The sequence below is a fragment of the Coenobita brevimanus genome, chromosome 20 (genome assembly GCF_032717465.1).
Source record: "Coenobita brevimanus isolate Jiangsu-jjx chromosome 20, ASM3271746v2, whole genome shotgun sequence".
In the NCBI taxonomy this organism is placed as follows: Eukaryota; Metazoa; Arthropoda; class Malacostraca; order Decapoda; family Coenobitidae; genus Coenobita; species Coenobita brevimanus.
Window position 1 is genome coordinate 1,901,841 of NC_136973.1, and position 25,870 is coordinate 1,927,710.

At 40.7% G+C, this 25,870-nt stretch overlaps 1 long non-coding RNA gene and 1 other non-coding gene across 2 annotated transcripts; one reads left to right on the plus strand and one right to left on the minus strand.

Annotated features, from left to right (window-relative positions):
• The first annotated feature begins 401 nt into the window (after positions 1-401).
• Positions 402-10,570, plus strand: LOC145391954 (uncharacterized). The gene is made up of 4 exons (XR_013895917.1): positions 402-502; positions 2,478-2,703; positions 3,931-4,083; positions 10,024-10,570. It is a non-coding gene; the product is annotated as an uncharacterized LOC145391954 (long non-coding RNA).
• LOC145391997 (5S ribosomal RNA) lies at positions 3,682-3,800 on the minus strand. The gene has a single exon (XR_013895938.1). It is a non-coding gene; the product is annotated as a 5S ribosomal RNA (ribosomal RNA).
• Positions 10,571-25,870: the final 15,300 nt, after the last annotated feature.

Here is a 25,870-nt window from a genome sequence, read left to right on the forward strand (position 1 = left end):
CCGAGGTGAATACTGTAAATTTCCGGAGAATGTCCCTGAATCCCTTGAAGAATTCTTAGGCCACAAAGGAATTAGAATTAAGATTTTATTTCTAATTCTAGCTACGCCCTGGTAAGCAGTATATGAGCATTTAAGTCTACCTCTCCACCTTCCCCTGGGAGACGGGGAGTGATGCGCATTTCTTTGGGAAGGAGCAGGTAATCTTCTAGACCCTGCTCATGTAAAGGATAATACGAGATGGCATTTTGCTTATGTTTATCCACTTATTAGGTATGTTACATAATTATTTCGTTGGTAAAACCTTATAGATAAATGAATTTGCTGAAATATGTATCATATCCAGGATATAAATTGTTTTGGCATATCAAAACAAGGATCCGAGGCGGGTATAACACGCACGTCCCTTCGCTAATGGTGGATCAACAATAGATCTTCCTTTTTCATGTTGTACTTTCGAGCTTTCCAAGGCCAAGCTACCCAAAACCTAATAGCCACCGGAAAGGTAAGACTCTAATCTGCGATAGCATAAACTGTGATTCCGAAGTAAGCATTTGTTCATTAAACCACCATAGTTTCATAGGCCATTCGTACAACAAAGTTGATATTTGAGAATTTCCTAGGCAGTGAAGGTAAAGCATGGTAACAGTGTAGGAAAGATCCGATTCTAAAGCTTTTGATATATTTATGTCTAGATGTACCAGGTGTGAGGTATGTAAAAGCCTGTGAGTGAGGTGGCAGGACAGAAAGGCAGGGGAAGCCTGGAGGAACGAAGCTGAGGGTGGTGTGAGTTAGTGGAAGTGTATCCATTTTGTACCACCCCATCTTAGTTCCATTTGTTTCTGAGATTATTTTGCAGTTAGTTCACTATCTATCTATCTATCTATTGCCAGACGCCTCAATCCCGTTTGGGGTGGGCACAAACAAATCGCCTCCAAGTCACCCTGTCCCCCTCCATTTCACTGCCCTGCTCCCAACTCACACCCCCCTCTCTCATATACCTCTCCACCCCATCCCTCCATCTCATCCTCGGCCTCCCCCTCCCTCTTCCCCCCTCCACCTCACTCACACCTGTACAAAACCTCTTCTATGACACGTCCTTCAGAAATCAGAGACGAAGGGAGTAATGCACAAAGTAACACATGGTTCATCAAATGAATTTAATTCTGCCACTGTATGGACCCTCAGTGTTTGTAAGCAAAGGTATGATTTGTTTTTATTTTTTATTGGCTTTTAGTAGTCAGGAAGTGAGACAAAGTTGAGAAGCAGAGGATTAAAGAAATGGCCGATGAATACAGGGCCAAAGTAGGGGAGGAGTTGGAATCAGTGAATTGGAATGAAATGGATCTTGACACCTTCGTTCGTTCGTTCGTTCTATTTTTGAAGGCTCCAACATGCTTGCACGCATTGGCCTTGGTTACCTAATGGCGGCTTTCCATGCTGCTCAGTCTCTGGCAGCTTCCCAGTTCAGTCCCTTATCCCTGAGGTCACACTCAATGACCTTGTCCCAGGTCTTTCTCAGTTTACCTCTCGCAACCCTACCCCTAACATTAACACTTGTCACTTTCTGTACCCAGTTATCATCCCCCATCCTCTTCACATGCCAAAACCATGTCAGTCTACTTCTCATCACAACGGTACACTCGAGTCCCATCCAACCCCTCAGCTCTTCCATCACAAACCTAGTCCCCACAGGCTTCGCACTCAGGGACGCACTGCACATCCACCTAATCATTGCCATTTCTGTGCAGGCATACCCTGGTTTAACGATGCAGTTGGCTAAGTAAAACCCATCACTAGGCGAGGTATCGTATCTCAAGGTAGCTTTAACATGTATAGCGATGCCTTTTTAAGCCTTGAGTTCCCCACCCAACCAAATCCTAAATCCACCCAAATGAGTCCAAAAACAAGTTTATAACTCACCTAAACCCAAAAATGAAATAAGAAACTCATCAAAAATAAGTATGGAAAAAATCAGTCAGTAAATGGTTTCCCAAATTGACAGTGTTCACCCCACCTATGACTAAAACACATTAATATATGACTAAAAACAGGTTATAAATCAACCTAAACAAAATTTAAGTCTAAAATATCCTTAAAATTGGTAAAAAAAAAAAAAAAAAAAAAAAAAAATCATTGTACCGGGGTTTGGCCATTGATCGGCGTGGTAGGGTGGTATTTCTACCCCATCGCTATGCTGAGGTATCGCATCTAGGGGCATCGTTTTTAGGGGTCTGCCAGTACACTTGAGGTTGTGAATATCCTCTTCCTTTACTGTCCAGATCTCTCTACCCTACAGCATTACACTCCTAACAAAGGTCCCTCAGCACGGAGGGAGAGCCTTCTCAGTGTCAGGAGAATGATGATGATTTATTGGATAAGATAGATACCAATAAAATTACTCAGCTCTGTTCTTTATGTGAATGAATGTACGATATGTGTTTGTTAGTACCGTGATCTTATGCAGCTTTGATTTGCAGGGCATCGATGATGATGAAAGTGAAGTCAGTTATGTTGGTGGTGGCAGTCCAGTACAGAAGTGTGAAGATGGTGCAGATAATGGAAGACTTCAGCTGTCCAGTAATTTCAGCCAGACATACTGTCAATGAGCAGCAGCACCACAAATTACATAGTTACATCAAGACCTGTGATCTATGCTGAGGTGATTGGTGTGTTGCACTGGATCATTAGGTGCCTGTTTTAGAGGTGAGGACACTTACTAGCCGTTCACTTGATGTATTGCTACCGTCATGTAAATTGCCAGGATTCTAGGGTATGAATACAGTACAATGTCGATTTAACACGAGATAGGCTTCTCGAGAGGTTGCCTAAAATCAGTTTTGCACAGAATCAGAGTGTTGTCTTAATGAAAGAAAATAGTTTGGTACTTGAGAAAAACACAGAATAGTAAAAATGCTTTTATTAACTAATAATTATGAGAAGTATATGTCAGAATGATAAATTACCACCAGTCATTCCATGCACTGAAGTCAGGAGGTGAATGGCATCCTTATTGCGTGGTATGTACGAGTACACTGCCTGCTGCCTTACGTCACTCAAGTTGCCTCACGTCACTTGCGCCCTCTCTCTGTTCCAAATTGATGCCCAACTCATGATCCGCCTTTGCTACATTGCAGAGTATCCGGCGCCTTGATTGTGTAACTGATTGCCTTGATTTAATCATACAGTATTTGGAGTACCTAATGAATTAGTGGCTGGCTTCTTTGACAAAAAAGTGATGGATGATGCACATGGTAGTGATGGTGTGTGTGTGGTGGGGGAGAGTAAGCCGCACATCACTGTACGTCCACTGTCTAGGGAACCAGCACTTGAACTGAGAGTGCTGTGTTGCAGATGCAGTTGCTGTGAAATCCACACTGGCTGTGATGTCATTATTTCACACATTCTTGTTTAGTGACCAGGATGACAGAGGATATGTTGTTGTTACAACTAACTTAAAATTTGCTATACTGGGAATAATGGAAGAGAGTTTATTTGTAATGATAGACCTATTTTGATTTAAGTGTAAAGACATTAAATGATGAAAGTAGTTAATAAGTCAGCATTCATTCATTCATTCATTGCCAGACGCCATGTATCCCAGACAGGGTGGCCAAGGGCTTAGAGTTAATTGTTTTACAGGGAGGGGCACTAATCCTCCACCAACCCCACTTGACGTAGGGATGCCAACAGCATCTGGTGTTCCCAGGTGGTCACCCATCCAAGTACTAACCAGACCCAACGTTGCTTAACTTCGCTGATCGGAGGGGAAGCGGTGTACTCAACGTGGTATGGCCGTTTTATATATATATATATATATAATGTTGACTTCAACATTAGGATGATTATCATAAATAACTTTAGGATAATTATTACAAATAACTTTATAAGTGTGACAACTATAAGAAGACTAATCCTGTGTTTATTTTGCAGGGAGTGATGATCATTTGGCATTTCCACACCCACACCTACACTTATACCCACACCAACATGACACCCATGGTGTTTTACAGACCAAGGAGAAAGCAGGAGAGGCTGCAGGACTTACGTATCCACCATCCTCTCACGATGTAGTGCTTCCTTCAGGTAACCACATAAATGGCTGTCTGGTTCTTTAGTGAATTAAAGCCCTCAAGTTATACTGGATAAAGAGCCTTGCTTCTGGTTCATTTTTCAATTCAAAATAGCTTTATAATTAAAAGGAGCTTTGTAAGTGAATAAAAGATGTTAATTTATCAAGTTTATTAATCAAATCACTTCAAAGGGAAGACAATATTTTAATTATCAGTAACGTAAAATGAAACATAACGTAAAATAAAACAAGCAAAACAATTTTACGCAAAATACATGGAGAACTTTACTCTTTTTACTTTAATTTGGCCAATATTACCATCTCTTCATACTGAACACTGATGATACTAGTTAAGAAAAAGGTGCTATTGAAAGGATGTAGCACTTCAGTATTGACTTAAGCTGCAAAAGGACAAAAATAATCTGTGCCAAGTTAAGGTGGAAAGAGTATAGTCCTGAGATAGGTCCTGATGAAAGCAGTAATTGACATCTTGCCCAGCATACAAAGAGCAGTGGCCTGTATTGTATATCAGCTTCCTTTAACTTCATTATATCACTGTTAACTCATTCCTACTCTCGTATAATTTTGGAATCGTAAGAATGTGACCTCAGGGGAGAGGGACTGAATAGAGAGGCTGCCAGAGGTTGAGCAGCGTGGAGAGCCACCATTAGGTGACCAAGGCCGATGCATGCAAGCATGTTGGATCATTTATAAACAAAACAATACCCATCGCCTGAAAAGTGAATACAGTAGTTTCTTCACAGGCCCATGGTGTTGTATGCTGGAGGGGATATGATTACTGATTTCAAGTTTTACTACTAAACATTCGTATATTTCAGATATTTTTACACTTTACAGTAAGAGCCATATTATTAAAACATGAGCACAAAGGTGTGGACCAAGATTTTGGTGATAAGTTGTGAGGCATGTAATGATGATGATACAACATCACTCTACATTGTAGGATGCAGACAAATCACATCTGACTTATCAGTTAAGGAACATGTTTGAACCTTTCAGTATCATTGCTAACTGCATTCTACTTTGTAGGATGCAGGCTAATCACATCTAACTTAACACTTAAGGAACATGTCTGACCTTTTTGTATTATTGCTAACTGCACTCTGCTTTGTAGGATGCAGGCTAATCACATCTAACAAGTACAAGTGTTCCATAAACAGCTGACAAAAACTATAGATTTGTATACACCTTTGTTTTTGTGTTAATAATATGGCCAAAAGTCCTCATTATTGGCTGGGGATGTGTTACATTGTATCAACTTTTTCTGTACATTACTGTAAATTGGCACAAACTGGCAAATCAACATCAGTAACGTTTCTGTACTGGGGAAAAAAAAAAATCCTCATAAAGTAGCAATAATAATAATAATAACAGAAGCATATCATAGAAGTTCAGTCTGATGACAGTTTATTTGTTCTGCTACCAACTTTTATTTATCTTTGGAGAGACAATTTTTTAAGCTGACAGAGTTGATTAAAGACTTTGTTACCTTCAGTACGGTACTTTAATGTTTTGTTAGCAGCAATACATTTCTGAAATTTAATCAGGCTACCACCAGTCAGTTTTACGCAGCTAAGAACATCCTGTAGTGAAGAGATTGTGAAAGCTATTTTTAACCCATTCATTTAAATACAAGCTAAATGATACATATAAAATGATGTCTTAGCATTGCAGGGGTTAATTGTTACATCATGGTGGGTACCTGAAAACGTAATTCACATTTATACTACTTTATTGAAACTCTCTTCATTAAGTTACTTCTTTGCTGTCATGTCTAGTATGTTATAGAATACTTATATATATTGAAGTTCCACTACTTCATATAGACTGCCAGTTTCTCCAGATTTACAGTACCAATCGTATGGAAAAAGATATACTGTTGCAGACACTAATATCAGTCCAGTTCTAATGATAAATACCAGTAAGGAAACAAAGAATTTTCAATGCCAATACAGTATTGTGATCTTTGGAGGTCTACAAACTTTCAAAATTATTATATAACAATTCCATAAGCATTAGAATATAAACTGGATTGATATTACTGTCTGCAGTTGTACACATCCCCAGCTTAACCCCTTCAGTCCAGTGACGTACTTCTGATTTTATTCTTGCTACCTTCAGACGATTTTGTATAGGTTACGAGAGACTTGGCATCACAACCAAGGCTTTCTCGTAACCTGAATAAATCGTCTGGAGGTAGCAGGAATAAAACAGTGTAAGACGTCATTGGATTGAAGGTAATAATGAGGACTTACTGTATCTTTGTGCATGAATTATACCCACATACTGAAGCTGTGTTTATTGTGAGGATATGACTGTTGGCCCGACTTGGACCCACTTCAGGTCCAAGTCAGGCCAACAGTCATATCCTCACAATAAACACAGCTTCAGTATGTGGGTATAATTCATCCATTCCAACAATTGACAACACAGAAGAAATACTCTTAGGAAATACACAGTACATCGAGTCTTCTGTATAGAGAGTGACTGCTGTCTGTATGATGTAGTGTGTCTATATATTGGCCTAAGAATCTTTATGAATATGCTTAAGAATATTTATAAATATGGTTGTTATAAGTATGCCAAATAATCTTTATAAATATGCTTAAGAGTCTTTGTAAATGCTGCTTATGGGACTTGGGTTATCCTGACTCAGCATATGGTGTGTAATGCTTGCTTCTGTATGGACAGTCTTCCTCCATGGTGCTACACAAGTCACCCCTCCCTAAGTCATAGCTCCCAACATATCTCATTGGGTAATGGAAACAGCATAGAAACTCCATAGACTTTATTGTCTTCCATACTAAAAAGAGTGTCCGGAGAAAAATATGAAACAATCTCAGAAAAAATTTAAGTTAAAAAAAAAAAAATAAAAAATAAAATTCAAAAGTTAGGAAAAACTGAGTAGTTCTGCTGTCCAATCTTTCGGACAGGGGCCAAAAGTATTGGAACACTTGGGCAGATGGACGACAAGCATCCATCCCCCTTTGTTCGGCTTCCGTGTCTTGTATCACTGTCAGCGACGTCCTCTTGATCCAGTCCTCGATCCAGTCCCTCCAGGGTAGTGGCTGTAGGGGTTAAGTCCATCCTGGGTAGTGGCTGTAGGGGTTAAGTCCATCCAGGGTAGTGGCTGTAGGGGGTTAAGTCCATCCAGGGTAGTGGCTGTAGGGGGTTAAGTCCATCCTGGGTAATGGCTGTAGGGGCTGAGTCCACCAGCATCCACCAGTCCACAACTGTGTGATATCCTCTGTCCTTGTCTCTGCTGTCCTTACCTGTACCAGGGACGTCACACCTGCAAGAGAAAAGTTGTATTAAATACATTAAAATGAAAGAAGTAAATTTTGCCTGTCTTTTTAAATTACATCATTCTTAACATTGTCAGCAGCACGTAAGAGTCTGGCAGCAACAAAAAGTTCCTGTAGAAATCATACTGTAAACTGGGAGACTGACAAATGGAACTTTTTTTTACTTTAAACTAATATTTTTAAAAAAGCAATTTCATGTCACTGTTAGCAATGGAACAATTAGTCAACCTTTTACGATTTACTGGAGACGATTAAGAAAAAAAAAAAGTTGCCATCTGTGTCGTGCAGGAGATTGACACAGCAATGGAACTACAATTCTTGAATTTACTTTGAACTTTTAAAATTCTCTTATTTCAAACGTTATCAATATCACTGGCAGCAATGGAATCATATTAGATATTTACAAGAGACCATGTTAAAAGAGTAGCCATTAAAAAATACTTGGCTCAATAAATGGTTGCTGATTCATTGTAGAGCCTGAAATAGTTGTACTGAATCTATATTAGTAAAATAAAGCCTAAAGCACAAATATGCTTGATAGATGATACAGTGGTAAGCATCAGCTAGGCATAAGTCCCCTGAACCTCCTCTAGGCCATCTGCTGAGAGTTGTGTTAAAGAACAAAGATAATGACAGACCTAGCCTCAGCAATGGTAGGCAAAATGTCCACAGCTTTACTGATAAAGACTGAATAAATGTATATATATATATATATATATATATATATATATATATATCTATATATTATATATATATATATATATATATATATATATATATATATATATATATATATACATACACACACACACACATACATACATACATACATACACACTGTGCAATGAGTTGAACTGAAGACAGTACAAAAGTGGGCAACAGTCTCATCAATATTAACACACCCAGGACAGTTACAGGGCAGGGGAGCTGCCGTCATTGAGAACAGAGGCACATGTCCAATCCTGAGTCTGGTCATTGACAGTAGTATGGGCAGCTCGCCCCGAGATTAGTGAAGTAAACTATCCAGTATGGCCAAGTTACTGTCATGTGTAAAAAACCAAGTGAGGAGTTCCACAGATCAGCGAACAAGTTGGATTAAGCCTGCCATGTGTTCAGTAGCTGCTAATGGGAGTGGGTCCAGGACTACAGACGTCTAGGCCACTGTAGGCAGGACTCAGACCACCACAAAGAAAGGGCAAGGACAGAATGACAACACCAATGGCATATCAGTAGCCAACATACAGGATAAGATAGAGAAAACCATCACTGGTGTGTCCATGGGGAATAAAGCTTGAGAATTCCTTCAAGTTGGGGCAGAGATGGAGACTCTGAAGCTGCCAGGAATGATCAGACTTGACATGTCCTAAATGAAAGTACTACACACCATAGTGACTTGTAACAATCCCATACCAAGATGGATATCACACTGCTTACTGGTCCAAGTGTCTCAACTGAGAACTGATTAAGGTCAAGACTAGGACAACTTAAGTCAGACAATAAAGCATGACTTGCCCCTCAACAAGGGAGGGATGTCCGGTGTCGTGTCCCATCTGCACTCCCTGTCCCAGACCACAGATCAAAATCTGGTCAGAGGCTCAGTTATCTCCCAGACTGGATGTCCTGGGAGCATTCAAATCAAAGGCCACCAACAGGTAAGATTTTGTAACACAACCGTCATGGGGTGCTGAGTCAGAAGGTGAGGCCAGCCTATCAAGGCACGCAATGCCCCAAGAAGCATGGGAAAGGAAAACTCCAAAGATATGGCACATTTGCAAAGTAAAACAAATAGAGAAACTGAAAAAGGAGGGAGGGAAGGAAATCCCTGAAAGTGAGGAGGGTGGCTTATGAGAAAACCATGCAATGAAGTCCAGTATGACCCCTTTAAGGCAGAATGATATAGTTAAATGGACATTTCCAAAGGATGGCTCTAAACAAGGCACCAGCAGTGACCCCAACACTACCATTCTTTTAGTTGTCCTTAGCTCTGTTGCTGACTGAAAATATATATTGAAATGATATGCAGGTAAACTGCTCAGTCCTTGGTACCCTATCATAACTCTGCTGTATGACTGAAAACCAGTTATGGCTAACACCCTTCCTCCCAATCAGTAAGCCGTAAAGGAGTTTCATTGTACAAAGTGAATTTCCTGTCCCCGAAGAAATTAGACAAACACACCCTGGCTAGACCATCAAGGGCACACCAAAGCATTGGGCAAATCACCCCACGAGAGGAGAAAAGCTTCATGATGACAAAAACCAACATTAACACAAGACAACCATATATTTGGGACAATTAAGATGAAGCTGAGCTGATGATTCCCAAGGAGAGAATCATGGGATATAGTGCCTTGCTGATGTCTTTCACTGAGGATTTATCTTTTCTGAACAAATTACATTATCTGAGGCCTTCACCCAGAGGGGTCTGTACAATTTCAGAAATCTACTCCCTATGACGTATCCTTAGGCAAAGATAATAGGCCAAAATGCTAATCAAATATTAAATATTTGGTCTAAAAGAGTTAAAAAGATTATATCATCAAAGACAAAAACTTCCTATGGTTAGGTTTAGAGTAATTCATTTGGAGTAATTCAAAAGTCAGGTTACACAGAAAATGTCTTTCTTTGCAGGTAAATGAACCCTGAGAATGTGTTGCAGTACTGGAAGGAACTTCAGCACAAGAGCACTGCTGTCGACAGTGGCCACATCTAAGTTTCAAACATGTGCTGTCACTATTCCATCATTACATAATACAGTATTTCACCATGTAATCTGACTTTTGATTCATCCTGTATAATGCTTACTACCATTACACTACATGGGGGTGCTCCAAGGTCAATAATATCATTTGGTGTTAGATAAAGTTCTTAATTCTCAGCCACAAAGTTTTTCAACTGCTTGCTACAGTCATGTTTCAACAAAATTCTGATATTAGCCAGAAGCAAATACCATGTTCATAAATTGCAGTGAAAAGGTTGCTGCAATAATTGGCTGAGAATAATGGCAAGGTCAGTAGTTTTCTGTTTCATTCTTCATACCACCAGAGTATTTTTTATCAAGACTATCAAGCCTCAAACTGTCCAGCATTAGCATCAGTAACCAATTTAATGAAGGGGCTAAAGCAGCTTAAACAGTCTTTCTCCTGTATAAACCAATGTAAAAAATTGTAAATAAAAGTTGTAATCATCCTAACCCTAATTTCATAACAATGGGTACTTAAAATTTTTCTGTGCTACTGTTAAAGAAGCAGAATAAACTTTAATCCAGTACTGCTATTATGAGCACAAACTTTGAAAGCCAGCATTGGTCAATCCTCACTTCATCTTCGTGTGCAGGCAACATATTGTAAGTGAAACCTAGTTCATTATGGAAAAAAATAAATAAATAAAAAAACTATCTCCACAAATCACAAACACAAATCACTTGGCAAGGTGCATTCAGCCACAAGGGAACATTAGTTCACTATATGAGACGGCCCTTCAGGGGCAGTTGCTTCTACATGGTTGATGGGGCTGCTCAGCCAGACTGTGGTTGATTGACAATGACAATTCATAATTCTATGGTCTATTTTCTTCTTTGCAGTTAATCACTTCAATCCCATCACATTTCACATTGTTACCTTTCAGTTATTTAAGTAAATTTAACATAACATCTTACCCATCTGGCCTCTCCTAATCTGAATAAACTGCCTGGAAGAAGCGAAAGTGAGGAAAAAATTGAGGAATTCAATGTCCAGTCCTACCTCAAACTTTAAACTCCCAGATTCCTAATACATGGTGATTTACTTCTGAGACCCTAGAGGAATGTCACAATGAATTTTGGAACTTTAATTTATCCAAAATCAAATTATGAAAGCAGGATCCAACATTTGTATCACAGACCCAGTATTTTATACCAGTAAAGTTTCTGTACAACATATCAGTTATGACTCCACCTCCCTTACGTTTTCCTTATAGCTCACTGGATATGCAAATTTTTTTAAAGACTTTTCCCTTAAGAGAACCAACACTAATATAATTCAAGCTGCAACATGAAATTTAACACCCCAACTCTCGTCTACGACATGATTATACCAGTACTGTATGCTTCTGCAAGTCATGGCGAGGCCACTCAGTGCTACAATAACAAAAAAGCAGCGTTCCATATCCTGTGGTTATCTCTAAGCTCAAGTGCTAGGTTGTTTCAAGTGTAGTATACTGTATTCATAAGACTGAAGCATGCCAGTTATGGTTTAAATCCATTCACTATCAACAAATGTACAGTCAACCACCTTGAATGCTGGTTTTATCGGTCTTACAAAAAAAAAAAAATTGCGGTATCTTCAGTACTGCAGGTAACCATCCTGACTGCAAGTGAGCCGAGAAAAATTAAAGAAAGACCCAAAAGTACTGTGCTGTCCCTCAGTGAATTCACTAAGATAAACATTTAACCTATTCAAGAACTAACTTCTTAAATGGTCAAATACATTACTTTATTTATCACCGAAAACTAAATTCCTTCGCTGTCTGATTATAGCACAGTAAAAATATCTTAATGCATTAACTTCCAAAGTAACCTCAGCATACCCTTCTTCTATGATAACTGGTATACGATGAATGACATAAGATGACAAAGGTCTGGATATTTTTTTTTATATACAGAAAGACCATATTTCACTTATATGATCATTATGATCCTGCACAAAGCCTGTATGGTCAATGTTAGATTGCTATTTTCACTTGTTTGATGGTCTACATGCAGGCTTACAGTCATTTGTTTGTTAAAGCACATCTTGGCCTTTGAACTGTCACTAATAGATGTGTTAGTGTCAATGATGGAACAAGATTGTAGTCCGAGTTCAAACAGCAAGTGAAGTGCAAGAAACAAGCTACCAGTTTACACAAGTTAGACTAATTTTTACACTTTTGATGATAAGCAGAAAATGAATGTGAAATAATTACCAGCTTAGGCAAGTTGGAAACTTTTTATATTTTGATGGGTGGGTGATCTTTTGGCCAAAAACATAGCCCCACTGAACCAGTTATAATCAGCACACGATAAATCATCATGCGATGTATTTCAATCGTAAAACGAATGAGTGCTGTATTAATACACCATTCTGACCAGACTATCAAGTAATGATTTACCTTCAAAATATGCTAGCATTGCATCTGATCATATAGCAGGCGTCAGTTACTAGGGTAACACTGATGCACTGCACAGCATTCAACAGCCCTAAAATTCCGTGCACTCCACACACTTAAGAAATGCCTCAATAGACAGAAGTGGAGGTAAAATGATTTTACTGGGCTAATTTAGAGTACAGTAAAGTGAAGCAATTAAAGTTATTACAAAAATGTGATAAAGGGAAAATTTAGCTAAAATAATGTGAAAGGCTCCTTGAATTACATAAAGCAAAGACATACTGGTTCGGATTGGTAAATTATGAGCATTCCATATTCACAAAAACTGATGGTTAATATCTGCTCTAGTTATGAGAAATGAGAATATGTAATCTGATTCCCTGACAGAGTATCAAAATTTGTTTACCCCCATTCCAGTCCCTCTTATCTATCTGGCAGCTGATATTCATGTATTGTGCCAAAAAGTGAGTAAATTTATGACCCTGAGTATCGGGCAAAAAAATGTGTGTAAATCTGTGGACCCTCAACCAATTATTGTTCCAACTTATTTTCTTTGATTACTGCAGCTTTGCTAGTGCAGTATAATGGCTGACCTATTAACAGTGATCAACGTTTGACTGTACCGTACTGGTATTCTGGGACATCAATAAATCACCATGTATTTCACCTTCTGTCACTTTCCTCAGCAGGCTGATATTCCTAAGCTATAAATTCATTGGTAATGCTGTTGGATTTGATGTCTAAGGAGTGGCCATGTTGTAAGTTAAGTACAGGGTACACAATAATTGGCTAACTTTTGTCCAACTACCTGGAGGTTTTTCCTTTCTCTAGGTGCCTGGAGATTACTTTCCTGAGATTTTTGTCCCCTGAGATACGAGATTTGTTCTACACTCAATGCTTGAGTAACACGCTAAGTAACATGTTTTTGTTCTAACGCGCTTGGCATAATGCGATGGGCCATATCAACACACAGAAGAACTCTAGCTCACGCGGGAAGTTAGCTAGCCTGGCAATAAAATTTGAAAGTCGCGCACAGTGATGTCACCTGCCAGATTCACCATGATTGGCTGGCTTACATCCAGTTACCTGTCTAGGCACACTCAAGGCCATATGGTTTGATGAAAATTTATGGGTTTTGCAGTTTTAGGGGATGAAATAAAATGAAAATATTAATCAGAAAAAAAGTTAGTTTCATCCATGTATTCTAAAAAAAATTAGCGTTCAGTTCCACATTCTTCGTTTGACTTCGTGCTTCCTAACACATTTCAGACTGATTGAGTATTAAACTATCAGTCCTCCTTGCTTCTCTCAGAGTTCTACCTCACACATACAGGTTTTGCAATTTTAAAGGACAAAATAGAAAGAAAATGTTTGCTAATCAGAAAAAAAGCTTATTTTTTCATCCATATGTTCTCGTAAGAACGTTCAGTTCCACATTCTTGGTTCGATTTTGTGCTTCCCAACACATTTCAAATTGACTGAGCATGCAGTTGTCAGTTCTTTCTCGCACCTCATGAAGTTCTACCCCTACACTCACATGGGTTTTGCAGTTTTAGGGGACGAAATGGAATGAAAATGTTTGCTAATCAGAAATAATTACTTTCATCCATGTGTTCTCATAAGCAGTCCTGGTCGTTTCAGTTGTGATTCATTTGGGCCGTAACATCCAAACTGGCAAATAGCCGAATCTCCTAATGGCCTAAATTGTGTATACAATACAGCCTAAATAACAAAACTTCAAGATGACACTGTTGCAGTTAGGTTACATTAGGTTCAGTTTCTAGTTTTATATCATTTTATCAGTTTTTGGCCTAAGAATCTCATGGCCTACAGGTTCCTGAGGCCTAAACGTCTCTCGGACTAAACTCCAAACAACCTAAAGTTTTAATGTTCTGACAAGATAATGGCTGAAAATAATACAGCCTTATAGTCCCAATCTCCTAAGTTAGCATTCAGTTTCACATTTTTCATTTGATTCTGTGCTTCCCAACACATTTCGGACTGACTGGGCATACGGCTATCAGTCCTTTCTCGAGTCTCACCAACTTTACCCCATTCATATGGATTTTGCAATTTTAAGGAACAAAATGGAATGAAACTGTTTACCAACCAGAAAAAAAAAAAAAAAAACTTTTTCATCCATGTGTTCTTGTAAGTTAGCATTCAGTTCCACATTTTTGGTTCGATCGCGCACATCCCAACACATTTCGGACCGACTGAGCATATGGCTATCAGGGTGTGTCTGTGTGTGTGTGTGTGTGTGTGTAGCGCTAAGCAATCAGCCAGAGCCACCCAGAAAGTGGCCTATCTTCATGTATGCCCAGAATTTTATGATAGTGATGGAGTTAGAGCAGGGAACGTTATGATAGTGATGGAGTTAGAGCAGGGAACGTTATGATAGTGATGGAGTTAGAGCAGGGAACGTTATGATAGTGATGGAGTTAGAGCAGGGAACGTTATGATAGTGATGGAGTTAGAGCAGGGAACGTTATGATAGTGATGGAGTTAGAGCAGGGAACGTTATGATAGTGATGGAGTTAGAGCAGGGAACGAGGCAGGTGGAAATGGCAAAAAAGCATGGCATGAATGAAAGCACCATCAGAACGATTTGGAAGGACTGGGAGAAGATAAACAAAATTGTGTGTGGGAGAACCCTGGTGATGCAAACCTGGTTCATAATTCCTGAAGCTGACTGAGAAGCAAATAGGGCATTATGTGGAGCATTACAGAGCAACTAGCCATATGCTGTCTGTCCAAAATGTGTTGGGAAGCACAAAACTGAACAAAGTAAAACCGATCGCTAACTTACGAAAACACACGAGGGAGTAATCTTTTTCTGGTTAGCAAACATTTTCGTTCCATTTCGTCCCCTAAAACTACAAACTCATTAATTTTTGTCTAAGCATACGCTCAACATCTCTACTGAAAGCCGCATGATACAAGATAAGGTGAAACTATGACAACACTGGGGGTGGGGGATGGGGAAAGTGTCGGGGAGCTATACATCAACAACACAAGTGCACCCAGCTCAACTTTTGTTTTTATTAATGCTATTATTTTTGCCATTCATGTTCTTAATTACAATAGTTCTCCATTTTCTTTTTTTTCCTATGTGTCTGACTCTGGGCAATGGCTTCAGGGCATATCCCCAGGGCATATACCCAAGGCCCAGTAGTCCTCCTACATCTCCACATGTCACCACTTCGACACTAACATCCACCATCCATATTGAATACAAGCTAGGGCTGTCTCAAAGGACTGGTGTATTGGTAATAGCGAGGGTGTTTTTACGATATGTCGGCGGGTCTCCTGGTAGCTCAGTAAAGTCTACATTTTAAGATATTCAAATCTATAAACTGTTCCCTGCCTTAGCGGGGATTTGAACCGGGGTCTGTTATGACTGCAAGCCACCTCTACTGACAGAGCCACAGTCTACCCCGATGGGTATATGTGGGAGGTAATTTACATGGGGTAGGGCGTTAAGGAGTAAAAGTGAGTTTTGGAAAGTCGCCAGAACACATTGTACCATTATAAACAAACATTTTCGAGTGATGCGGGTTTGAGTAGCATGGTCCTTGCCCAGTCCCTATTGTCTGCGTGACTCAAGGATTGGGTGTATATATCTCCCAACTAATGTGAACATTAAAAATCAGGTTAGGATGATTCACAGTTGTGTGTTCCAAATACAGTATCTATTTCTTTCATTCATTCATCATCTAATTCGGTGTTGCCCCAGAGGAGCATAGGAGCCAAGGGCTAGGCAAGTTGGTCCTGATATTTAAGATGACAGTGACCATGAGTGCCATACGTGAGCAATAAACCCCAACTACCCCTTGGATATAAACCTGCACTGGCTTGATGCCTTTTCCATTCAGTTATTAATATATTCGTGGAAACCAGCAGATCAGCTTTATCAGCAGCAAAATTTTTAAAATACAAAATTAGCATTATCTGTGGACTTGACCCCCTGGCTGTAAATAATCTACTTTATTTGTACCGGCTAACATGATTAAGCTCTACATTAACCAAGGGCACCAACAAGTGGTACGACTATCATGATGAATGTTTTGGCCAAGAATAAGAACTTTATGATGTATTCTAGCTTATGCATAATTTTAAAAGTTCAGAGAAAGCTACTGCAGCTACTAAGTTAATGCAAAATATATTAAAAGCAACCCACTTGAATCCAGGGGATGTCCTTTAAATTTACTCTTGCTGCTGCCAGTTATTCTATTTACAGCTCATTGAAGTTCACAGAATATATGGTGGTAAGTGGTGGTGACCATCCACTATATAATGCTGCCTACTTTTTCATCATCATTGTCTATCTGCCCTCTTCCTATTTCTCCCTTTCCTTCTTGGCAATTATCACACCTTCCACTTCAGGCAGCTCTTCACTGAATGACAAGCATAATGGTTTCCTGTAACCCAGGAAACATTTTACAATGCTGGATGGTAACCATACATCCAACCCACATGTGTTCCCTACATGTCTAGTGGGTTGGTGCCCCTCCCCATTAAACAAGACAAATGGCCACCCCTTAGAGGATTATGGCATCTGGCTAGAAACAGTATTGGCAGATGGCAAGAATAAAATGAAAGACATCTCTCGGCTCAAATGATTAAGGGCTGTATTATTAAAACTCAGAATGCAAGTGTGAAAGCAAGCCCATTAATCTGACAGGTCAGTTTGGGAATACCTGTAACATGATCTGTCAGCATCCCAGATCAGAGTACTTATTACAGAATGGTCTAACATGCTATCATCAGGTGCTTAAAACTAAGAAAATCTGAGGCTTGTCCATACTTGCACACTTTGTTTTAATTATACAGTACGACACTAAAGAAGTGGCGTTCTCTTACCTAAGGTATGGTGTAGTGTTGCTCACGATAGGGTCAAATATCCATCCTGCCATCAATAAACTTCCAGTAGTATATCCTTGTTGGCCATACAGCAGGGCTTCAGGTTATTCCCCATCTCAGTCCATGTCACTCCCACCAAAATGTGTCTGCATCATCCAGTATCCACTGAAAGCAATACAGTATTTTAATTACAATGACAAAAACTATTGAGCTTTTGTTCCTGCTTAAAGAACAACTGTAACTAACAACTAATCCCATAATGCAAGAAACCTGGAAGCAGGTTACCACACTCTGTACATTTAAGGAGAGATGACCACCCTATTCCCCTTGGTGGCTTTACATGACCAAAAAACCTCCAGTTATCTCTTAGGGATCAAACATACACAAGGCCATCTGTGACTGGAGCATTCTAACTAGGATGTAACAATGCCATAATTAGGGGATAAAGCAGGAAGATATCACTACGGTAGGAAAGCAATTTAACAATATTCAGCACAACACAGTAACTAGCTTGGAACATGCGTCACTGTTCAAGTCTATTCAAAGTCTCCAAAGAATTTAATGGTCAAAGGTCCAGAGTGATTTTGTTGTAACCTTATCAGAACCAAATGCATTATAGTCTGTTCTAGCTTGGTCCAATGGCATCTCTGTCTTGAATAATGAGTTCTTACGGACTAACACTAGACTGTGATGCTCGTGGTAGGTGAGGGTACCCATCGTCCACTCGATGTAATGCTGCCTACTTTGTTAATCTTTGTCGTCCTCTATTTTCTCATCCTTCCCGTCACTATTACTCTTTCCACTTCATGTGGCTCTGCTCTAAGTGACAAGCCAAACTGTTTCCTGTAACTCAGGAAACCATTTACAGTGTTGGGTGGTAACCACAGAACCAAGTAATGGGGTGACATGGAACCTATTATGGTACCCCTGTTTTCTGGGTGGAGGGTAACCAAATCACATTAATTCCAGTGCCTCTCAATCGCAAGATGGGGTCAGCCATGTGGGAACATCAGTTCACCACACACGACAGCCCTGCAGGGTCCACCGCTTGCTGTAAGTTAAGTTTGCTTGATCAGACAGACTGGGAAAACATAACTATGATGCTTGCTACAAAGCACTGAAAAGGAAGGAGACGTATTCTTTCAGCCAATGAGCTGTGAAATACACTGGAAAATGACATGCAGCATCCATCCAGAAACCAAACCACAACAATTTTCCCTGTGCCTCGCTGTCGCTAGGCACAGTCAACTGCTTGTGAACATCAATTCACTGCATGGAAGGCCCTGCAGGGACAGTTGCTTGCCTGCGGTTGATGTGTGTCTTAACCAGACAAACCAGGGCTGATCAACAAATAAGAATAACACCTCCACTTCTTAACATCTATCCTTAGCAGAATATCAGCAGATGGCAAGAGCAAAATTAAAGACATCTTTGGGCTCTAAATGCTCATGAACCATATTAAAACTAAACGTAAAACTGAAAGCAAACCCATAAATTTGCCAAGCCATTTATGGAACATCTGTATTGTTATCAGTCTGCATCCCACATCAGAGTACTGTATACTTAAAACAGACTGTCAGATGTTCTATCATCAGGCACTAAAGACTAAAAATTTGAGGCTTGTATCTTTAAAAATTTGAGGCTTGTCCATACCTCTGCAGTTAGTACAGTAAAACACTAAGAGAAACTGCTATAATTCTTACCCAAGGGAAAGCGTATTGTTGCTGCTGGTAAGGTCAAATATATCCATCCTGCCATCAATACTCCAACTTCTGACAGCATATCCTTGTTGACCACACAGCAGGGCCTCAGGTTACTTCCAACTTCAGTTCGTAATGTCACTCCCACCAGCTTGTGTCTGCACCATCCCAGCATCCACTGAAAGAACGTGTGACTCAGAATGGCAGAAACCACTCAAAAAGCTTTTGTTCCCGCTCAGAGAATTATAGAAACAGCCAATCCCATATTACTCTCTGAGGCGCACAGACCTAGTAGTAGGCTACCACAGTCCGATATATTTATGAGTAGATGACCAGCCCAACACTTCTGGTGGTATTACATTATCACAAAACCTCCCACCATCTCTTGGAGATCAAACCATGGCAAAGGAGGCTGCGAGAGATCAAGCAGCATGGATAGCCGCCATTAGGTGACCAAGGCCGACTCATGCAAGGATGCTGGAGCCATTATAAACAATACAAAGGCCATCACTGAGGAATTCTAAATACCATGTAACAGTATGTCATGATTAGGGGATAAATTAGACACATCCCTATGGCAGGAAAGTAGTTTAACATTCTGCAGACCACAATAACTAGCCTGGAATACAAGTAAGTGAAAATCTATCCCAAGTCTGAAAAGGAAAATGGTAAAAGGTCCAGAGAAAAATTGTTGTAACCTTTTTGGGACCAAAGGCATCAGTCTGCTCAAGCTTGGCCTAAAACTAACATCTCCATCCTGAATGATGAGTTCCAACAGATTAACACAAGACTATGATGCTGGTAGTAGGTGAGGGCACACATCACCCACTACGCAGTGCTGCCTACATGTCTCTGTATTTGTCTCCTCTTTCTGTTCTTCCTTTCACTATTACTTTCCACTTCAGGTGGCTGTGCACTGAGTGACAAGCCAAATGATTTCCTGTAACTCAGCAAACCACTTACAATGCTAGATGGTAACCATATAGCCAAGAACTGGGTAACGTGGAGCCTATGGTGCCCGTTAAATGGGTGAAGAGTGACCAAAACTCCACATTAATCCCCATACCTAACTATGGCAAGGTGCTGTCAGTCACACAGAAATGGGTTCACTGCATGGGAAACTGCCCTGTAGGGGCAGTTACTTGCCCTCAGTTGATGGGTCTGTTCTGTCAGACTGAGGTAGCACAATATAGTGCTAGTCACAAAATACTGAGAAAGGGAAACAGCTGAAGTATTCTTTCAGCCACTGAGCTGTGTGAAATGTAGGAAAATGGCAAATCTGGGCCAAGTTAATGTAAAAACTACATTTTAGTACCGGATAAGAATGATGCATGCCAGTGAATTGTGATGTGCATAAAGCTGTTTTTTGATATGAGGCTATTAAATGTAACTGGCCAAGCCTGACTGCAGTCAACCTGACAAAGATCCATAACTCCTTCCAGCTCAGTTGATGGCCAAATGGTCAAATTTAAGGGTTGGTATGGCAAGAAGCCTATTTTTACAACCATGACAATATTAGAGTTGTTGGAGTGGCACAGTTTCACTGAATTAAAAACTGTATAGTATTCATGCCAACCATGTGTGGGCAATAAAGTGTTTAAAGCCAAGTGGCTGGGATTTACTGCACACATACCACTAAGTCAAGAGGCTGGTCACTGCTTTAAATATCTGGACTGAGTAGCCTAATCTTGGATGCCAATGCTCCTGATACAGCAATAATGGGCTGGATGACAGATGCATTGGTTAAGTTACACCGTCAGTCTCCTATGATGCTGCAGTACAATCACATACTTGTCATTAGAACCCCATATTTAACATTCATTAGGGACAAGTCTTCTTAAGCCAAACCTGTTCTAAAATAAAACTTCATTTGCACTAAATTACTTTTCTTTTTTAGCCTATTTCACAAACGTCCAAGACAATGCTACAGCTTAACACATCTTCCACAGCATCTCATAGCAGCCATTATTGTTGGAGCGAGCAAAGCGAGCAAGAACACCAAATTTAGTCGCAGTTGGACCCCCAACCAACGTACCCAAGCAAAATATTTATCACACCAGCAAGAAACAGGGGCAGGGGTTGGGAGGAAAACTCTGTAGCACATTAGCGAACTTTTTTAGATATCTCGGCCAATTTTGAAGTTACAAGAAAGTCTATCTATCTATAAAATCTGCACCAGATACATACTTGCTCCAAAAACTCATATCTGCACCAGACCAAGACCCACTCCAGAAACATCAAATTCATGCAAGACCCACCCCAGAAGCACCAAATTCAGCCAGACCCACTCCAGAACGCCAGACGCACTCCAGAAACGCCAAATCCACACCAGACCCACTACAAAAACGCCAATACACGCCAGACCCACTCCAGAAATGCCAAATTCTCGCCAGACCCACTCCAGAAACGCCAAATTCTCACTAGACTCACTCCAGAAATGCCAAATTCATGCCAGACTCACTCCAGAAATGCCAAATTCACACCAAACCCACTCCAGAAATGCCAAATTCACGCCAAACCCACCCTAGAAACGCCAATTTCACGCCTTACCCACTCCAGAAACGCCATATTCACGCAAGAGCCACCCCAGAATCGCCAAATTCACGCCAGCGCCACTCCAGAAGCGCCAAATTCATGCCAGACTCACTCCATAAACGCCAAACCCACTCCAGAAACACCAAATTCACGCCAGACCCACCCCAGAAGCGCCAAAAACACACCAGACCCACCCCAGAAGCACCAAATTCACACCAGACCCACTCCAGAACGCCAAATTCACTCCAGAAACGCCAATACACACCAGATCCACTACAGAAACGCCAATACACGCCAGACCCACTTCAGAAATGCCAAATTCTCGCCAGACCCACTCCAGAAACGCCAAATTCTCGCCAGACCCACTCCAGAAACGCCAAAATCTCGCTAGACTCACTCCAGAAACGCCAAATTCACGCCAGACTCACTCCAGAAACGCCAAATTCACGCCAAACCCACTCCAGAAATGCCAAATTCACGCCAAACCCACTCTAGAAACGCCAAATTCACGCCAAACCCACTCCAGAAACATCATATTCAAGCCAGAGCCACTCCAGAAACGCCAAATTCATACTAGACACTCCAGAATCGCCAAATTCACGCCAGACCCACTTCAGAAGCGCCAAATTCACGCCAGAGCCACTCCAGAAGCGCCAAATTCACGCCAGACCCACTCCAGAACGCCAAATTCATGCCAGACCCACTCCAGAAACGCCAGACTTACTCCAGAAACGCCAAATTCACGCCAGACCCACTACAGAAACGCCAATACACGCAAGACCCACTCCAGAAACGCCAAGTTCAAGCCGGACCTACACCAGATACGCCATATTCACGCCAGACCCACTCCAGAGACCAAATTCACGTCAAACCCCTTAAAATAATCTCAAAACTAAATAAGTATAACCACTTGTACAAGAGTAAATTCAAAATGTCTGAAAACCCACTCTAAGTTCAAAAAAGTACCTCAAAAAAGCTCTGAAAACACTAAAAACATTCTCTTGCCATAGAATATTCTCGACCGGTTAGTAAGCATCGTACCACATCTACAGTAATCCTGTTTATTTCTACATAATGAGCGTCAACATTTTTACATACTGTTCAAATTAAACACATTTTGTTACACATCAAGAAGTAACAAGAGTTAAGAATCAAGGAGTAATATGCAAATTAATAGTGGAGGTATCCGAAAATGGCGACCCGGTAATGGCAATCAGGTAAGACCCTAAAATGCCGAGGGTAAAGTAGTGTTGCCAGTTTCTCCTGTCCTACGTTAAAATGTACATTTGGATATTCACAATATCTATCTCTACTACGAAAAAAATGAAGACACAAACTGCAGTCTCTAACCTGTAAATGAATGGTTGAAAAGTCTCGCAAGCCTATGAGCTTACGGCAGGTCCTACCCCTCCGGCAGCTGAGATGAGAGAAACCAGCTCGTCGGCCACTGGGAGGGATCTGCCTTGCACCCCCCCCCCTCCTCTCCCTCCGACCCGACCCCGCAGCTTCCTTCCCCTCCCCCACAATCCCTTCTTCTCTCCTTACATCTGTTTTCCCTTTCTTTCCTTGTTTTGTGATCTAGGGAAAGATTTTTGACTTTGCAAATGTCGACTGTCTGCATTTATGACAAATACAAACTTTCTAGAATCTTCGTCTTCCTCACTCCCCGCCATGTTCCTCCCGCCCCCCCCTCAACCCCTCCTTACCTCCACTACCCTACCTTCTCTTCAGCCCTCCCGCCCCCACTACCCTTCCCCATCCCTTCCTTATCCTCTCTCGTGGTTCGATCGTATTCATTTCATTCCTCATCCATTCGGACTATCATTTTCACTATAATATTAATGATACCGTATCCTCTGCATTACTACCACTTCATACATCACACTGTCTGAATATCCTCGTACATTATGTAGCAAAACACGTGCTGCTGTAAGTCAAAGATCGATATTAAAACGCTTCACAACAAATTTTCGACTAGCTCAATCGAATCACCTATCACTGACGCCATAATGACCTACTAATACCCTCTATATTACTCCCAATTCATGATCCATTATCTAGTTTCGTATAAACAGCAACACCGTGCTACTGTTAGTCAAGATTGTTATTAGAAGGCTTCACTAAAAATTACCTCCTTCACACAACTACTCTTACTTCACCGAAATGCTTCAGTCATACTCTTGTTAGCATTAGAAAAGGCTTCATAACACCTCTTCCTAAGTGATTTATTTTGCATATTACAGCCTAACATACTCTTGTATATTGTCTATATGCTTTTATGGACACAATTAGCATTAGCAATATAACTGAGGATTTCTTAAGCTGTAAGAAATGAAATTTAAAACCCAGGAAGGTTTGGATCTTTGTAAATTTTCAATCCAACGGATTTATATATTTGATTCTCATTACATACGAGTGATTTTATTCAGCTATACTGAACTTGGCCCAGATTTGTCTTTTTGTAGCTTATTTCATATGGCTTATTGGCAGAATAAGACAATACAGTATATACTACCAGTATGACTTCACAGTTTCCATAGCCCTTCATGATTTTCACCCCAACTTGGCCCAATTTTCGTACTTTTTAGATTGTTTCTCGTAGAATAAGACAGTACTATGGCTCTACATCCTTTCCACAGCACTTCATCGTGACCGCATCATATTCTCTTGCTACAACTCGGTATTGAAGATGGAGAGATGGCAGTTTTAGGCCAAGTTAAAGGAAACTGAGAACTACTATTTATCGAACTTTTGGGAGACTAGATATAGCCTTCATTAATCCATTCACTACGAGAGATTTCCCGTCTGTTGAATATATAATCGTCTTTGGTCGCTTGAATAAAATGTTCTTGGAATGAAGGGGTTGTTCATTTTATCTTTACTGTAGTCTGGCTAATATTATTCAACTATGGAAGCATCTCTAGCAGTAGTAGTAGTTGTAGTTGTGGCACTTGTTGTTGCTGTTGTTGCCGCAGGGTTATCCGAAATGTGAACCCAGTGGACTGCAGGTTAAGTAAGATGCCCTTCCTCTGCAGCCCAACATCCTGCTCTTGACTTTTTTTTTTGGGGGGGGGGATAGGGAAGTAGTTGAGGGACGTTTACTTGTATAACTGGCAATGGGGCTGCCTGGTTATGTCAGTGCCACCACATGAAGGTGTCCCTCTCCAGGACAGGACTCTAATATTGAGTGGACTAATATAAACAATTTCTAACCCATCCAGTTCCAAAGGTAGAAAAAAATCCTCAGACTATAGCGAAAAAAAAAAAAAAAAAAAAAAAAAGGAAGAATAAATCCACTTTGATTCATATGGCACATTAATTCTCGCTACTTTCAGACAGTTTTATACAACTCAAGAAAATCCTGTATAACTCTGGGTGTCATAAACTGCAGCCCCACCCCTACTGTCCACTCAATTTTTATAGCACGTTTCGACGCAATGCTCCGAAACTGATTAGGGTCCGCGGATGCCATAAGTGCCCCCTGATGTGTGGATTTATCTATCTATCTACCTATTGCCAGACGCCATAATCCCGTAAGGGGTGGCCACGACCAAATCGCCTCCATGTCGCCCTGTCCCCCACCATTTCACTGCCCTGCTCCCAGTGCACACACACACCCCTCTCTCATATACGTCTCCACTCCATCCCTCCATCTCATCCTTGGCCTCCCCCTCCCTCTCCCCCCCCCTCCACCTCACTCACATACACTCTCCTCGTCATTCTCTCGCTCTCCAATCGCTCCACATGGCAAACCACCTCAATGTGTTTCTCCTAACGCTTCCTATCACATCCACATCCACACCACAACGATGTGTGGATCAGCCCTAAAATTCTCTGGTAATACACACACATCCATGAAAGGGACACTGCTACAGAGATTTCACGCCGACAAATTCCTGCCAAACACTTTTTTTTTTCTTACAGATGAACAGGGAAAGGAAAAATAAATATTGAAAAAAAAGTCCTCTACAGCTATACTTCCTACCCTTTTAGGGAGGAAAAACAGAAGCTGAAGTAATTGGAAGACCGAGTGCTTGGGTTTCACGTTTTTCCGAGTCAACGACCAACCCCCCCTCGCAGGGTTTTACTAGGAGATACCTCCAGTACGAAGAAAGCTGTATGTCCTCCTTCTTGGGTCTGAAACCGTGTCAGTGTTAGTCTGTCACTGACGTCGAGTTGAGGACATCTATTACGAACCATATCCTTGTCACCTGAACTTGGCCCTGATTGTCGATCTGTTGCATATTATTTCTGTC